This window comes from Poecilia reticulata, chromosome 3 (assembly GCF_904066995.2).
Source record: "Poecilia reticulata chromosome 3, P_reticulata-male-v2, whole genome shotgun sequence".
NCBI lineage: Eukaryota > Metazoa > Chordata > Actinopteri > Cyprinodontiformes > Poeciliidae > Poecilia > Poecilia reticulata.
In genome coordinates, this window is record NC_088832.1 from 29,800,690 (window position 1) to 29,818,730 (window position 18,041).

The window sequence follows — 18,041 nt, forward strand, 5'->3', positions numbered from 1 at the left end:
GTATGTACACAGCGTCTCTCTTGTTCCAGTATTGGGTAATTTAATAAAGTAAGATTTAATTTGGATGATTAACAAATTCAGTTATTTCATGCAAACAGGTGTGTAGTTGTAGCTGCCCACAACAAACTGGAAATATGCTTCCAGCACTTTGACAAGAGGGATAAACCTCAAAGCGAAAGAAGTGTTATTTCAAATGACTGAATGTAAGAAAATGAGTAGCGATGGAAGAGCCAGATTTACTGATTGACAGATTAAATGAGGTGCACTAATTGGACAATGAGACTCAAAACCAATTTAGTCTTCCGTCAAAGAAGTAAATCTTTAAGTAGTTTGGTCTTTTTCCAGCTGGGGGTCAAACAACGTCTTTAAAAAAAACTAATTGGTGTTTGTGGATGGCCATTATCTTCCGGCATTCTGCTTCATAACAGGGAAGAGGATGCTGGAGTCATATTGGAGCATTTTATCAGTTAATTCCAGCTGTGTCTGGCGTGAGTTTATAAAACCAGCAGATAAAAAATTGTAATTTGTGGAGGAAGCAGATAGTGAAAGTGATTCTCAGCTCTCCATCACATTGCACAAAATCTGTCAACTAAATGTCCTCTGACTGCAGTTCCCTCAACTGGTTCTAAGCTCTCTTACTTCTGCAGTCAGAATCTGCTTCTTCAGAAAATTATTCCCTGGTGTATGAGCATGTGCATTGAAACATGGTCTCCTGACAACAACAGATGTTGCTATTCAAGCAATTTACTCAGCATAACTCTGGTAAACTAACCTGATTTTCAGCCCACTTCCATCTCTAAGGCTGTATTTCCACTGTATTTCCTCACACAATGAGGCAAAGTATTCAATTTGGTTTCCTTCTGCAGTTTAAGCAGGCAGCACAAATCGGACACTGTTTGTGCATTACCAAGATAACCAAAACTTAGTCATATTTAGTTGATTTCAAAGCTATTTCATGTCATTTCTATTGGCAAGACCAACAAAATGCATAGACCATGTCTAAAGTTAAATGAAAAAGATATGTGACAAAGATAAACACGTAAACGCAGTGTGCATGTGTTTGTATGTATTAAACTCTCTACCTCTTTGCCACCTAAATAATACCCTTAAATAAAATCCAATGCAAGCTGCCTTAAGTTTATAAATCACTACACTGGCTTCCTGTTCGTCAAACAATAGATTAGAAAATTCTGCTATTGGGCCGAAATCCATTTCTGAGGTGCTTGTTAAATGCAAATCAAGTCTTCAGAGGCCTACTTACTCAGAGGACCTGAACCTGTTTAGCCTTTATTCTCCTCATCTATGAAAAAAACTCCCTGAAAACTTGAGGGAAGAAACTGTTGGTTTCTTGATTTAAAAAATATTGTCCACAGCAGCTTTTGATCAGAGAATCGATTAATAACTTTCTTGATTTTTTTGATTTTTTTACTTTTATTTTATGCCTCCATTTTAAAATTTTACCTAGAGCAATTTTACAAGATTGTGTTATGTCTCTAGATGTGGAAATCTGGTACAAATATAAGCCGAAGACTGCTGCAGGACTAATTTGTAATGAAACATTATTACAGTTTTCACACCGGAATGCATGCCACACGTTTCACATTTCATTTTTTGTGGAGAAAAAAAAACAAACATTGTTTTATGGGAGGGTGGGTTTTGTCAACGTATCATGAGAAAATGTGGATAAGACCAAAGGGTATGAATATGTTTGGAATACTGTAAAAGCCTTTTGCTACAAAGACCCATTCATTCTCACTGCTGCTTGAGTTCTGATGTAATTGAAGCTTTTACCTTGGCGCACTTCAAGTTGATACGAAAGCATCATTTTAAGTGCTTGAAAGTAAAATGCAAAATGTTCTAAATGGAAAGAGAAAATGGGAGCTGTGAAGAAGGCATGAGGGATTAGAGTGACTTTAAATCTGATTACTTTTGAATAAAGATCAAAACTTTGCTTGCCGTGCAAATTCCGCTCACTGACTCTGTCAACTCTCCATAGCCATCATAATTTACACTCTTATTCTGCTGACTAGACCCAGCTATGAGTCTTCTCACCTTGCATCTAAGAAAGGGCATCGGAGCACCAAAGGAATGTTAAAGGCAGACTCTTAATGGATTTATCAGGACACATCTTAGTGAGCCTCAGCCACATTTAGAGAAAATGTAAGAAGCGTGGGAATGTGACAGTCACACACTCGCATGCAGGAATCATTATAATAAAACAAAAGCAAACAATGTTGGTTCTGATTTACATATTGCACAGCTATTTAATTGCACTACACCAATATAGAGGTGAGAATTTATTTTAGACATAAAATGACTTACTCAGAGCTTCGCACACCTGATTGACCCTCTAAAGCACGCCAGCTTTGGCTGGTGTGCTTTACAGTCAGACCCTGGTCTGACTTAAAACTCCTTATGAGAATAACAGCTGATTTTTCAAGCTGAGCCAAGCCCTTTGGGGTTTCATGGGCAAAAGTAGGTCAGCATTTGAGCTTTAGATTGGACCTTTTTTCTCCTGCAGGTATAAAATGGTAATTTGAAGAGGTCGCTCTGCTGACTGAGTGTGACTTTGCCAGACATGATTAGAAGCTGAAGTTTTAGACAATGTCACAGGCATGCTGCAGTAAAGTCAAAGTTTCTGTTGCTACGTGGGTGTGCCACAAAGTTTCAGTTTGAAGCTGCTGCACCAAGGACGTTCCAGCTTTGTGAATGCATTTTGTTCCATTTGTTTAACTTGTTAATCAGATTCACATCATTTTGCTCTCTGATTTTATTGAAGATTAACTAATGGTGAAACAGCCAATGTCTGCTAATCTGAATAAGTTTTTACTCGCATATAGCTTTAATGAGAGACATTTACTGGAAAACTCTACATTATATTATGTGATATGTTTAAAAAAATGGAGCTGCCCACTTGAAACGGTAGGAAATGAGCCTTTTAAATGAGTGCTAATAAGGTTTAATTGACCACTTTGGTACTACTGATATAAAATGCTCTAGGTCTTTTTTTGCTTCGTTTTTAACTCACCATTGCTTGAGCTGGTAGAGAGAAATAATTATATTCACATTTGCTCTGTGACGTGAAAGATTCCATTTAACAAACCTCCAACAGATGGATGAATTCCCCACCAAGCCTTCAATGTTTTTTTTTTTCTTCTTCTATGTATCTGATGAGATTTGTGGACTTCAACTGAAGTTGTGTGACAAGTGTTGCAATTAAAGAATGATTGATGTGATTCATAATGGTGGGTTGTCATGGTGGCTCATTGTTAACTTTGATGCCACAAAGACGGATCTCCTTTGTGAGACTGAAATTGATCAGTGCGCGTTTTATTTGTAAAGATGTCAGTTGAACGGGAGGCTCCTCACAATAAGCAGACTGTTTCCTGTTTTCTTGCATGACAGGCCCTTTGACTTTATTACTGCGAATGTTGAAAAGGCAGCATCACATTACATCAGTTCTTCAACTAAGGAAGTGTTTTGATTTAAGACAACAATTATCCCCTGGAGTTGAAGGGAGGAATTTATAAGAAAAGAAAGGAGACTGTGAATTCTGACGTGAATTTAGCTAAAAGCTTGGACTTAAATTATAATAATTAGTATTTTATTTTAAATGTAAATGTAGTACAAGATTTGCCAGACACAGTTAAGTTTCTTATCTTAGGCTGGGTGCAGCCAAAGCAGTATGAAGCAGTGTTTTTCTTTCTACATTTGCCTCTGACTGCCAATGCAGCTCACAAGTTTAGCTTCTTGACCACATTGTTCTCATATGTTGTATAACAACCCCCACCTCAACAAATTACATTTTTAAGTATCGTACATATGTAGTAAAAGCATAAAAAAAACACTCTTTTGCAATGAGTGTTTTTTAAAGATATAAATATAAATCTTTACCTTCACTGGCTTTTTAGTTGTAGGCTCCATTTGTATTCATACATCAGAATTTCCAAGGTCACTGGTGCACAAGTAAACATGAAGTCCTCTGGATTTTAATTGTAAGTAAGAAAATTGTAATATGGCTGCCCATGGTTTAAAACATTGACCTACATAGCCAAAATAAGTCAGAGTGGCCACTAAAGACAGCAATTAGCCACTGTTAGTTTGGTATGACATCACAGATCTAAGTTGTGTCTTGAGAGGTAAACAGAGAGGAGCCTAAGTAGGCCAACAGCACTTCTCCCTAGTTTCATGGTTTCATTTACTTCAGTTTAAGGATCTCTGATGTGTGATCCAACGACGTTAAAAACACAATAAAATCCTCAAAAAATGGTTTTATTAAAAAAAAAAAAGCTATATACAACAAATGGAAAGTAACATTTCCATGTTACTTTGCACAGTGGCGCAGTTGGTAGAGCTGTTGCCTTGCAGCAAGAAGGTTCTGGGTTCGATTCCCGGCCCCAGTCTTTCTGCATGGAGTTTGCATGTTCTCCCTGTGCATGTGTGGGTTCTCTCCGGGTACTCTGGTTTCCTCCCACAGTCCAAAAACATGACTGTCAGGTTAATTGGCCTCTCCAAATTGCCCCTAGGTGTGAGTGTGTGTGTGCATGGTTGTTTGTCCTGTGTGTCTCTGTGTTGCCCTGCGACAGACTGGCGACCTGTCCAGGGTGTACCCCGCTTCTCGCCCGGAACGTTAGCTGGAGAGAGGCACCAGCAACCCTCCCGACCCCACTTAGGGACAAGGGTGTAAGAAAATGGATGGATGGATGGATGGAAAGTAACATAAATAAACTGAGATTAACTGGTAACAAAATAGACATTAATTCAACAAGCTGACCTAGCAAAACGTAACAGTGGAAAATTGTACTGGCTTGGTATGTTTATCGCACATGGTATGTTTACCACAGATAAGCATGCCATGTTTATCTGTGGTATGTTTATTGCACAGATAAACATACCAAGGGGTATGTTAAGGTAAATTTTGTAATTTCAGTTAACAGGACAAAAAAAAAAACCTCGTAGCTTTTCAGATCTTCCTCCGCTCATGACTTCTTAAAAAAATCTGTTGGAAAAGTGGTTCGCTGAAATCTCCAATGAACTTCTAATCAATCTCCGGTTTGGCCAGCGATAGCTGCATCTGGCTCATTTTCCCACTGAGCTTAACACTCTCGGCCGTCTTTAAATGGAAAAACATGTTGCAACATTTGCTATGACCTAATGACAGCTTCAAACAAGCAGGCACTCAACAAAAATGTAACTAGATGTAAATAAAAGGACGTTAAAACTCCTAAGATGAGGAAGGTTTGTTTACTCTCTGAAAGATCAAGGCTTGAAACAGGAAAAACAAAGATCACACAAGTTTTTTTTCTTATTTCTTTTCCCCCTTTTTTTAGTAGAGCTTAGGGCACATTTTCACCCTTGACAATTGTTGGGAAAAATATTAAAGCAAAGGAAACAAAAAAACAAAACAAAGTAAAACTTTATCATAGCACTAATAGAAAGTGAGCAGGTTTATACTCCACTGTATGCTACCTTCTGGCTCTGTCATATCTATTTTGTGTATCTAAAATGTTATCCTAGTAGAATCTATAAAGCTTTTGTCTTTTTAAAGCTAATCTGATCACTGCTGAGGCTTCACTGTTACTGTAAAAGATTATATTGTGCTTTTCCTTTTTTTTTCCTTCATGCTTCAACTTCATGGTATCTCCTTTGGTAATTAAATCTAGGTCTCTCTGTATTGGAGGTGAACTTTTATAATATAAAGCACTGCATTGAATTTCTGCTTCACCTGACACATATTGTATCAGTATAATATTACTGCTGGGACTTTTTGATTAGATAACACTATATCCTCCTGGCTCTTTATATTTCATCTTACAATCTCGGTCAGGGGGTGAAAATGGATTAGCTTAACTTGTAGACTGTCAGAGGAATATTCAAATTTAACACACTGGAGTTCTTTCTCGGAGTTGTCAGGCGTACCTACGTAGGATTTTATCAATATTCAAAATTAAATATGTAGGTGACAATGCTATTTGAATTTGGTACCATTAAACAAGTGAGCTAGCAATCACTTTTTTTGTCTTGAAATATGCAAAAACCCAAAGGCTGTAACAAATGAAGCCAATTTTCTAAAGGACATTTTTAGTCTCGAAGTTGTTAGACGTGCACAATTTTGTCTCATATGGAAGATTTAAGCCTAATTCGAGAACGTATTAAAGTTTGATTAGAAGGAATGTTTTGAATTTATGAGATGGGTCCTTGTTGATTATAGAAGGGGGAAGCTCAGTAGCTGATTCCTAGCAGATTTCTTATTTATTTTATTTCAGGATGTACAGAAATGTCTGATATAGACTGTAGAAGACTGGCAGTAACACGGTTGTCATTTTGGACTTTTTAATGTAACATAGTGTAACAAGATCACATTTGTTGGTCTCTATGATTGTAATTTGCTTATAATATAAAGGTGGGACTTACCAAACTAATATCCCTAAGCAATATTTTCTTGAAAAGACAGAAAATATAACATCCCCTTCCATCCAAACTATGCAACATGTAGTTATAAAGTGAGGTGGAAATTTGACAGTATGGAAATGTCTATTGGGGCATTAATGTGGTTAAAAAGCTCTTAGGGTTGATCAAGTAAGAATCCTGACTTTTCTGGTTGTATCACACACAATCTATTTTACAATATACCTATGATTATACTTGAAATCATAGGTCAAAGTAGCCATCAAAATTAAACTATTTTTAATTTACCTCCCCAAAAAATTTACTTTATCTGCAGCAAGAATTCAACTTTACTTCTTGTATTTTATGACAAATATGCTTTATTAACCAGTAGTTGAGAGATTAGATTTCATTCACATCTTTCCTGAAATAAATCAAGCGACTGTTGTGTCGCGACCTTCTATTTTCCATAACCCAAATTTTCCAAGAAAGGCGGTGGGTGGCAACAGGTGGTTTGTTTCTTGAACGCACTTCCGACTTGATTGAAAAAATATAAGTAGTTTATTTCTTGCAAAAATATGTACAAAATAATAACTAAAAATCTGTTACAACATAGATAAAAATGAAAATTAGCTTAATCTGATGTTTCAACTTCAAAACGTGGTAAAATAATCTTTTTACCAAAACCTCCTGTTGTCATACTGGACCTGACAAACAAAAAGACAACCACCATGCCCCCCCCTCCCACCCTTCCCCCCAGTTGTGTTCTTAATCACTTAAATTATTAGGAGGGTCTAAAAGTCACCTAAATAATCTAAACGATTACAAATCTAAGAATTAATTACAGATTTTTTAAAAATCACACTTTCATTTTGAAGCTTTTGTGATTTATGTCTGGCATCAAGACCAACACTAAAATATTAACCTTGTTTTAATGAGCCAAAAAAATGAACAAAAGGTAACTACAAAAACATATTTTCCAGCTGAGGAATAAATTAGGCCATCCTATTTTATAATAGAACTAATATTACCCTCTTTGGCCAAAATAACTCAGTGTGACACTTTTTATAGCCATCTACTGTCTCTGCCTCAGTCTGAGGAATGTTTTCATTGGTCTTCACTTTCAGCTGTGAGATGTTTGAGGGCTTTCAGGAATCTACAGTTCACTTCAAGCATCTCAATGAGCTCAAGATCCAGGCTTTGACTCAGCCGTTCATTTTGTAATTTTCAGCCAGTCTTTGATGGATTTACTAATATGTTTTGGGTCATTGTCTTCTGCTTCAGATTTATTTAAATTTTACGAATTGTTTCACAATGTCCTCAGAAACTTAATATTGTATTCAGTGATGTTTTTACTGTGGTTTTCACTCTCATCTCAACAATCAGTAGCACATCAAACTGTGATCTGAAGATTCCTATTAAACAATAAATCTGTTTTTTGTTGTGTTTTCAAAAGCTTTGACATGAATGCAGACGAAAAGAAAATTGCTGAAGAAATGTTTGACATTTTTTAAATATCTCTTTTCTACTCAACATGAATGTTAACGTTAAATAAAAGGTGTGAGATGAATTGATTGGACTTGAAAAGTTTGGTACTATTTTAATGAGTGAATGTTTACTAAGAAACTTATCATTTATGAATTGTGGTGCCTTGACAATGAAAAGAACACCTCAAAAATTAGCAAGACAAGAGAAAACCGTCAGATAAAGAGAAACATCCTGACTATTGATCATAACCTGCAGTAATCTACAAAGTAATTGTACAAGCTTGACAATGTTTCATATAAATTCAATTTTCATACAATAGCTAAGCTGGTGCAAATATATGTATATAGCTCAGGTATTTGATTTTCCCAAATGACTTGTGCAGTCAGCTGTATTGTGTTGTAATCTCATCTATTCTAGAAAGAAGCCGCTGAATTACATAATTATTGAGGACCTGCAGCGGGATTGCTATCCTTACAAATGAGCTATTTGGCAATAGATTTTTTAAAAAATGTAGTGCAGTTTGCGTCCTTTGTGTCTGAAGTTTGTAAAGCAACTCCTCTTTCTGCTTTGTCAGAGTAAAACAGCCTCTTCTGTTCACATCAATAATTGGAGCATAATAGTCTACCTCCTGGTGAAGTCAGGATCAATATGATATGAATGCATCTCAGCACTTCATTATTGACTCTTTGATTTAGGGCTCAGTCATGTGTGACCAAGCCCCTCCCGGTCGCGAAGAAAATGCAGCTGCGTTCCTGCTAGCTGCGCATGCAAAAATTGTGTTTGTCGACATGAAACGAGGAGGGTGGTGGGAGGACTGAATAAATTTGTCTTTTCAAAAAGCTCATGATCTAGAGAGAAAGCAAAGGGGAAAAAAAGTATGCATTTATTTTAATTAACCATATTTTTCATTTTAGAAACATATGTTCAGAATGTCCACATTTGCTTAAAGACCTTGGTGTGTCATGATTTAGTAAGCGGCTCTAATTAGCTGCGTTTTCCGGTAGTGACAGACATCTAACGCGCCGCTAGTTGTGTAGGTTTAAGTTTGTGCTGAAGGGGTCCCTCTGCAGAGATGCAGAGTGAAAAACCAAACAAGAGCAAAGTCTGATGTTTGTGCCGGATGTGTCACATCCTAAGTCCCCAGTTAGACTTTGAAGATTCACAGCAATGCATCTGCACCTGCTCCAGAAGCCAGAAAAATGGAAAAGATTTTCTAGCATTGGTGCATTTTTATTGATCAAGACACTGTATGTACAAGAAGCTAATGAAAATTGTGAAAAATCAATTTCAATTTTCCTCGTTTCGCAGAATAGCTGTCACGACGGGATACAAGTTAACTCGGAATAAAAGACTGAGGCATCTGCCAGAGCTGTAAAGAGGCTGAATGATGAGCAAACTTTAGAACAAAACAGCTTTCCTGCTGACTCCACCACCGGTTCGGATATAGCATGATGGAGGAGTGCGCACTGCCTAAGGATAGCTGATGGATGAAAAAAAATCCCAGAGAATAATTCACCTTCAAACATTACTGCCTGTTAGTCAAAAAATATGTTCTTCACTCAGTCAGGTTCATATGCTCATTTGAGATGGTATTCAAAAAGATGCGATGGGATGGTTTTAAAAACTAATGAGAAACTGAACGACATATTAGGGTGAGGAATTTAACAAATTAGTTTTTATTGATTATTTACGTAAAATGCAATGCATTAAAAATGTTAAAGCGATTAATTGCATTTTTGCTTTGGCCACAACCTTTATATTTACACTCCCGTAAATCTGTTGCCCAACCAACATCAGTGGACAAGGTACTGCTTTTGGGCCACTGGGGGTTAATTTTTGCTTCCAAACAATCTGATAGGATTCTGGAAAAGAGTATTTTTGTGTGCAAGTTGTGGAAAAAGGAGTTGGCTTATCACCAAGCGGTAACCTAAATAACAGATTAGAAACAACAAATATCTTTTTTGTTGAACTCGAGTGTCTATGTATTAAAATATTTATCAGCATAAAGGGGTTTTGAATTGAAAATATTGCTTATTTGGTCAATATATATTTTTGATTAATTAAGTACAGATCTAAAGCTCCAAAATTACTCATAACCATCATCACTCTATGCATGTGCAATTGCTCAGAAAAGCATTAATTTTACAAATGACTTTTCTTTTCGTCTTTTGATTGCAGCAACCACTTTGACACAGAGAAAACAATAAAAATAACACTCCGTTTTTTTTCCTCTGGACTCAATAATAATATTTTTGCTTATTTGGGATCATCCAACACATTCACCTTGGATTTTTCACCTCATATAAATAATTTATTCTTCAAGGGAAGAGAGAAACCATCTGTTTACTGGTGAATTGATGGATTTTTCTGACCCCGTCTGAATGTATTTGGCTGCTGAAGTTGAAGCAGAAGATTTCAGAAAACACAACCAGAATTTGCAGGTTGAAAGACAGCAATGAGGTGAAATTGTTAGTTTCTTTTCTTTTCCTCAGGCAATAAACTCTAAACATGTTTAATAATAGAACTGAACCCATTAGAATTTGGTGACTGATTTAAGATCTTTGGTTTTTATAAGTTAACCTACCATAAGCAATTTCAACTAATTCTGATTCCTTTTTAAGAACTGTAATATATAAAAAACACATTAATCAGCAATGAACATATTTTTTCCAGGCTTCCAACTGTGAGCGGTCATTAATTATTTATATTAGTTGTAGAGACGATTTCCCCTGCCTCTAAATACCAGTCATGTTTTTACTATTATCTCAAAACATGCAATAATTACAGAAACATTTTAAACTATGAATTGTGCAACTGATAGCAGTTTCCTTGACTTTATAAAGGCTGTTTCTAACTTTGGCCTTCTTGAGATAGCCTAGTTTGGAAAAAACAACCATGAAGAGATTTCTGATCCGTTTGATGAACCACAATCTGTAAGCCACTAAAGCAAGACAGCTGATAATAATATATAATATTCTATATTGCAATAAATAGAACAAATAATTAATATTTTATATTACTATAGTTCTAAAAAAACAACTCGCATTTTCATAGGTATACAAATTCTTACACACCTCAAAAATTATTAATAAAGTGAATGAAATTAGCCAACCCGTAAACCAACAGAAAATGTGTATTGCTTACTTTCATATTGGTATTTAAACAATAAAAACAAAACTGGTAAGAATACTAGTACTCGGAGAGACATTGTTTGGATCGGTTACTTTTAGGCCATTGCCCCTGATAACCAGATATAAACGTAGAGCAAAATAACAAATACAACCAATCTACTTTAAACTGTAAAATTGAAAACAATGCTAACTCTAAAATAACACTGGTAATCAGGAATTTAGCTTCCCCCGCTCATAATTGATTCTTATTAAAGGCTGACTAGTGAGACGACCCTGTCCCCTGGATGACCTAAGCTAGGTCTAAGCTGTTCTCTTCTGAGACGAGGTCACAGAAAGAGTGGAGGTGATTCACAGGACCTCAAGAGGTTTTAGGGAACTTACAGATCCTGAGGTTTTAAAGAGCCCTCTGTCTAAATGCCTGGAGCTTCGGAATAATGGAGTTATTTCAGAACAGTAGAAAAGTTCTTTCAGTGACATTTTACAGAAATTCTTACTTTTAATATATTTTTTTTTTACCCATTTACAAACCTTTCTCTTCAAAATGTTTCTGTATTTATTTACTTATTTTAAGATGATCGATTGATGTGTGATATGCTTGAGTATATTTTACAACGCATTAAAATGTAGTCAAATTGTATTAACTGGTGATATGGGTCTAATATTGTAGTTCTAATGTGTGCAGAGATAATATTCATATATAGGTCCGTGACACTTGTTTCAGTTTATATAATTCTGTTTTGGATAAACCAAAATAGAACAATGAAAACTTAGCTCAGCTGGAAGAATGGAGGCAGAATTGTTCAAAACACCAATCTGCACTGTCACAATAAATATTCTAATAACTGTGGTAAGGAGGGACTCTGCAACTAACTCCATCATCACTTTTGAGCTACATTCACTGTAATAACAGGCCAACAGATTCAGCAATAGGAATGCTAAATGGCCTGTTTTTGTATAGAGCGTTAAGTCCAGAGGACCTCAAAGCGTTTCACACTCGTATAGTGTTGTTGCATAATAAGTAACTGGTGTTATTAATAAAGGTGAAGGAAACATTTCTTTTAAAGCCTTATAAAACACACGTCAAATGATCATTTTGTCATTATTGCTTTGAAAGATATAATCAATTACATGAAGCAAACATTAAAATTGGGTGTGTGATGTGAGCACAAAGCTAACCGACCTGACACCTGTGAACTAGCTCCAACAAGAATAAGAAAAAAAGTGCTAAAGCCTTGTAATTACACATTACATTACATATTTTCCCGATTCACACACATACACAAATGCCTTGCCTTTAACCTTTTCTCTCTATTAATGTCTGTGTTATCTTCTTACATTGTTTGAAAGCTGCTAAACAGAGTTACGGCATCTTTCTGGTGCCATGACACTGTTTGCCATTTGCAACATTTACTTTTAAACCTGTAAGGGATAAAGACGGGTCATTTTGAACATTCAGCCTTAGAGTTTTCTGGTGCCTTGTTTCTTTATAAATAGCTTCTTGCGTGTCTGTGCTGACTGTGAATTCTCTTTAAATATCCTATTGATGATGAAAATAACTTTTAGCCTTTTCTCAGAACTAACATCCTCACTGCATAATATTCTTGTAAGTGTTTCCTGTTAGTTCTTCATATGGTACATTAGGTGATCAGAAAAAAGGATTTGACTTATTTGGATTTTGACTGGATGGTCACTGATCAGGGGGCGTCCATTCTTGGTGCTTAATTATTTACCTTTAGTAAATACCTCAAATCACAGATCATTTATTTTACCCCTTTTCACTGGACCAGAGCAGGACAGCTTCAGTTGAGCAACCTCCACTACCTGTTATGTGGCAGATAAACTTATATGGAGGTAAACTTCTTCCTTATTCAGCTTCCCTGCTAAAACAATTTAGTATGCTTGACCTCAGCGTGATAAATCTGTAATTTTGCCCATGTGGGATGCCTCTAATATGTTTTTACTGTGTTTCAAAAGATTAAAACTTTAAGGTAATTTTCATTTAATAACTTGCTTCTAGCCTGCAGTATTTAAATATTGTGTTTAAGCCTGTGAGGGAAAAGAGCGCTACAGCAGCAAGGTTTTACTAGCAACTTTGCTCGTGTGTACATGACTGTTATATACTGACACACAGGCATGTCTGCTGGGCATAGATAAAACAATGCAATTTGTAGTTAGTGTTGATAATGATTTAGGACAATTCCTGAACTTCCATGCAAGTGAGTGTTGACACGTCGGTGCCTTAATTTCCACTGACACATAAGTTGCTTTTTACCTGCTACTGGTGATATCTTCAGATACGGTATGTAATTTTAGCATAACTATAACAACAAGGGACTCAACTGCTATTCTCATTGTGTTGTAAATGAAATGCAGCCTCCTGGGTGTTGCATACAGAGCCTTGTCTGCAGCTTGTCTCACACATTTTCAGTAGAAAATCTCCAGCTGTGAGATACAGCGAGTGAGGGGAAAAAAAAATCTAGCTCGGATTGTCCACACATTCTCCTGACAGATCTATGTCGAGCAAAAGGGGAGAAAAATGCTTTATACAATCTTGGTGTGTCGGTTTGGCCCAGGGAAAAAAAAAAAAAAGACAGCCACAGTATTGCTGTGATCTGCTTGTGTCAGAAGTCTAATCTCTGACTATCTGGATAATGTACTACCTGAATCACATGCATTGTGGTTGCAAGTTGCAAATAAATATTTTATTCCTGCAGCTTTGACAATGTTTTACATATGTGGCAGCCTTACTGAATACTAAACCCATGGCGGTTCTCAGACCTCCAAGTTGAGAATTTCACATGCACCTTGGATAATTGGCCTTTATGTAAACGTCTGTCAGGCAGCGTTTTTATTCCACTCCAAGCTTCTTGCTTTACATAAAGTCACATAATATTTCAGGCTGCTTTTCTTCATGTTAAATAACGTATGTTTCTTTCATGACATGAAAATATTTGATTTCTTTTAACACTCTTGGTCTGTGTTCTGTGTTCAGATTTTTATTTATTAGGTCAGTTTTTGTTTTAATTATTAAAGGGATCCACAATTAGTTGTAACAATATACTTTATTTGAGAATTATTAATTTTAGATGTAAACCCCCCCCCAAAAAAAAAAAAAAAAAAAACAGGGATAATACTGTAGGTTGTTTAGTTTTTAGAAATTGTAATAAAATATTGTCACACAGATGTCACCATGTTGTTGACGGTGCAATGCATTCTGGATAAATGGCGTATGCTTAGTCCAGCCATCAGTTGGCCCAGTTCATGTTACTCCCAGCTGCTATGTAATCAGCCTAATCACTCACCTGTTTCCACTCCAGTAATCACCACAGTACATTTTTTACTCATTAAAATCTGCCTGCTTCTTGTCTACAATTAGGTCCTCCTTTACATAATTAAATGGCAGCTTACAGGTAACCTTTGATTCAGGAAGCTGCATATGGACTTTTAGACTCGTCATATCAGGGAATCCAGTTTATTCACTGAAGTGCACATAGATGTTGTTGCACTCAACTGTAATACCGCTAACTATGGCTACTACTGCTAAACTACCAAGACAAAGTAGTCAAGAACAAGATGTCAATCTGACTTGTCAAATTAATATTTACATGCAAAACAATAATGCATGTTATTTGAAATATAATGCATTGCCTCCAAACTGTCAGTTGTGGTTGGGATATTCCATGCATTATTATTGTGATGATGATTGAGATTTAATAGACATAGACATGCAAAGTTGCTCTAAAAGTTGCATTTAAAGTCCATTAAAAGTGCCAACTTTGCATGATTTTGTAAATGATGATAATTTAATGCAAAGTTGGCATTTTTAATGGACTTTAAATGCAACTTTTAGAGCAACTTTGCATTAAAAGTGTCATGATTTACCAAATGACACTTCATGACAACAGTCATAAACATTCATAAAGACTCCTTTATGGTCATGACAGGTGTTATGTCACGTTTATCACAGTGTCATGTCAGTCTTATGCACACCCTTCCAAATTAAGTGTTACCAAACAAACTAGTATTTATTGCTGAATTAAAACCAATGAAAAGGAAGATTAGGAGACGTTTATGTCAAATAAAAGGCCAAGGATAACTGATATTGTTTAGAATATAAATATATAACAGAGCTGCTGGTTTTCATTAATTTTTGAATTATAGTTTATGTAATTTGAAAAAGTGACATCTGAATACAATTGACCTTGATTGAATTTTGAATTGAATGTTCTATATGTCAAAATATCTATGTATAAAGTTGCTTTTCCTGTTGACTTTGGTGATTTTAGGTTTGAAACAACTTCAAATTTTAAATAATAAATTACTGTGTAATTGCCTCACAAGTACAGCAGTATGCAAACTTTTTAATCATCTTCCATTTCAGCATACAACAAACAAGCATTTATTGTAACTTGAGTGGTTTGCATCAGTAATTATCCTGAAGGTCTTTTTACTATCATGTCTTTAGTAGAACCTATTAGAAATTCAAAAAATAACACAAATGAACACAGAGCAACATTTTAGCTCCAACTAAATGCGGCAAGAGCTATTAGCTGAAAACGTGGCATGCAGTAATGATTAGCTGAAGGATGATGCCTCTCTGAGGTCCAATGTCATTAAATTCTGGCACATTTTTACAAATGAACATCATTGGCAAAATAATATCATTTTTGAGCAGGAACTTATATTGACCAAAGTCTTCAGTATTTTAGTTTCTTACATTTATGTTTGAGCAGATTTTCTCTCTAACCTTTGAAACCTCACCAACAGGCTGTGACCTTGAGAGCAGATTACAGGACAAAAGACCTCCCTCGAGGGTCCAACTGCATACATGAATCCAACATCAAAGAATGAGGGGGGAAAAAAAAAAAAAATTATATATATATATATATATATATATATATATATATATATATGGAGCGCTTTCATTTAAACTGAAAGTCCCCCCTTTTGCTTTACCTCATACTTTTTCAAACACTAGGGAGGTGTTGTGTATGTATATAACTATATGCATATATGTATTAGTATGGTGTTGCCATAATCAGCACATATTTTTTTCATGCATGAGTAAAACGCAGACTTTGACCTGGATTATATCAACATATTTATGTTAACGGGCACACATGTTTTAGATGGAGCATTCCTAAGTTGGATGAGATCAAAGTGATGATATTCCTCATTGGTGAGTGGAGTCATTAAAACTTTCAGCTTGTATTATGCAGGAGGCAAGTTTAAATCAGTCTTTCTGTTTTTTATGTGTAAAGTTAGCCCACTCAATAGGAGTTGAAGAAAACTGCGTGTTTGCACACAGTCCTGGTCCTAATCAGTGGCTGGATTCAGACACTGCCGTGAACACAGTGACGTGCTGTGAGAGGGGGAGGCTGTGCAGTTGCCTCAATTCATTTAAGCTCTTTAAAACAGCGTGACAGCAAAACATTTAGGCATCTGTTCTTTTTTGTTGTTTTCTGCTCTGTCTTGTTTTATTGCAGATGAAAACTAATCAGTTTGAAATTATGTTGGTATATAAAAACACATACAGAAGTGTAAGAAAGAAAAGTTTTTCTGTTGTGCTGGTTTTTTTAATTAACTCTCATGAGTTTCTTGTCTTTTTTGTGTGTGGGTTTTTAATTACATTTTTTGCTGTTTCATACAAATTAGATTTGAACCAGTTGTAATATTTTTTTTTATGTTTTGCGATTCCTGTGATTCCTGTCAACTAAACTCAGCTCAGGCTAGATGTTGAGATCAGGTTCCATGCCAGTTTAAGGTGGTAGAACAAAAGCTTTGCTGTGCTGTTTTGTGTTTAATGATGTAGTGTGACCTTGAGTTCCTGGAAAGGTGCCTATAAATAAAATGTGTCATTATTATTATTTATTATCAATTTCTGGGGGTGTAATCTAGCTTTAAGGACATGGAATGTTACCTCACTGATGGGAAATGAGGCAGAGGTGCTGTGTGTCTGTACGATTAGATCTCTGAAACCCAGATGGGCTGCAATGGACGTGTGATGTGGTCATTTATTAAATTGAGTCGTGATTCATTCTTTAAAATATTGCTGTCTTTTTCAGTGTGTGGTTATGTTCTATTTGCCTGTCATGTCTGAAGTGAAACATACGCCTTAAATTTTCAACAGTTTTCTGATGAATTTGAATCTCGTTATTAAAGAATATATCTATGACGGTTAGCCTGAGAAATAATTTACCCCTTCTGTATTTTGTTGAATTACTGCTGCATAGCTGCTGTTGAGTCTGCCTTTCTGCAATATATTGTTCATTCATTTGAAAATGTTATGTAATAATTGTTTTTTTTTAATGTTCAGCTCTTTCAGTTTAGATAAATATTTTAGTCATAGTTGAGTATTAATTTCCATTGGTGTGCTTTGTTAACTATTGAGTTTTCCTTAAAATGTTCATCGCCTACTTAATTGGTTCCCATTCTTTGCAGTTTTTAGGGCTGCTAATCTTTATCAGATAACACACATGATCATCATCATTAACATTGCCTGTGGTTCCCATCAGAGTATTGACTGTTAACAATCTCTGTCCAAGAATCTTCCTCCTGAAATGCTTTAAGGCGACTCAAAGGCCCTTCACTTGCATGCCTCCAAAATCTCTGTGGGGGTATAAAAGAGAAGAAAAGCTCAGTATGAACATTTTTATGGTTAATTTTTCTCTTTTCCTATTTCCTCAAGAGCTCATTAGGTAGGATATCATGCTACAGCTGAAAATGGAAAGCAAACAGAGTGTGGGGAAACAATACACATGTATTTATCTGCATAAATCTTACTGCCTTTGGCTGCTCCAGCACACAGCTGTACATTTATTGTGGAAATGATGGATGTTTCCAATAGACATGCTGTATCTGAGATCTTTGCGCCTGGCATTTTGCAGTCAAACATGTTCTGAATGTGAACTATAAGACTGGAAAGAACTAAAATGAAGTAAAGCAAATAATTCTTGTTGACTTTTGACTCCAAATAGAGCAGATTGCTTGTTTTAACACAAACAAATCTTTCATAACTGATTCAAAATAAATGTT

General features: G+C 35.8%; 1 protein-coding gene across 3 annotated transcripts in view; it reads left to right on the forward strand.

The window, feature by feature from the left end:
• tspan4a (tetraspanin 4a) overlaps nucleotides 1-18,041 on the forward strand; it is a 163,259-nt gene that overhangs the window by 84,395 nt on the left and 60,823 nt on the right. The window lies entirely within an intron of this gene.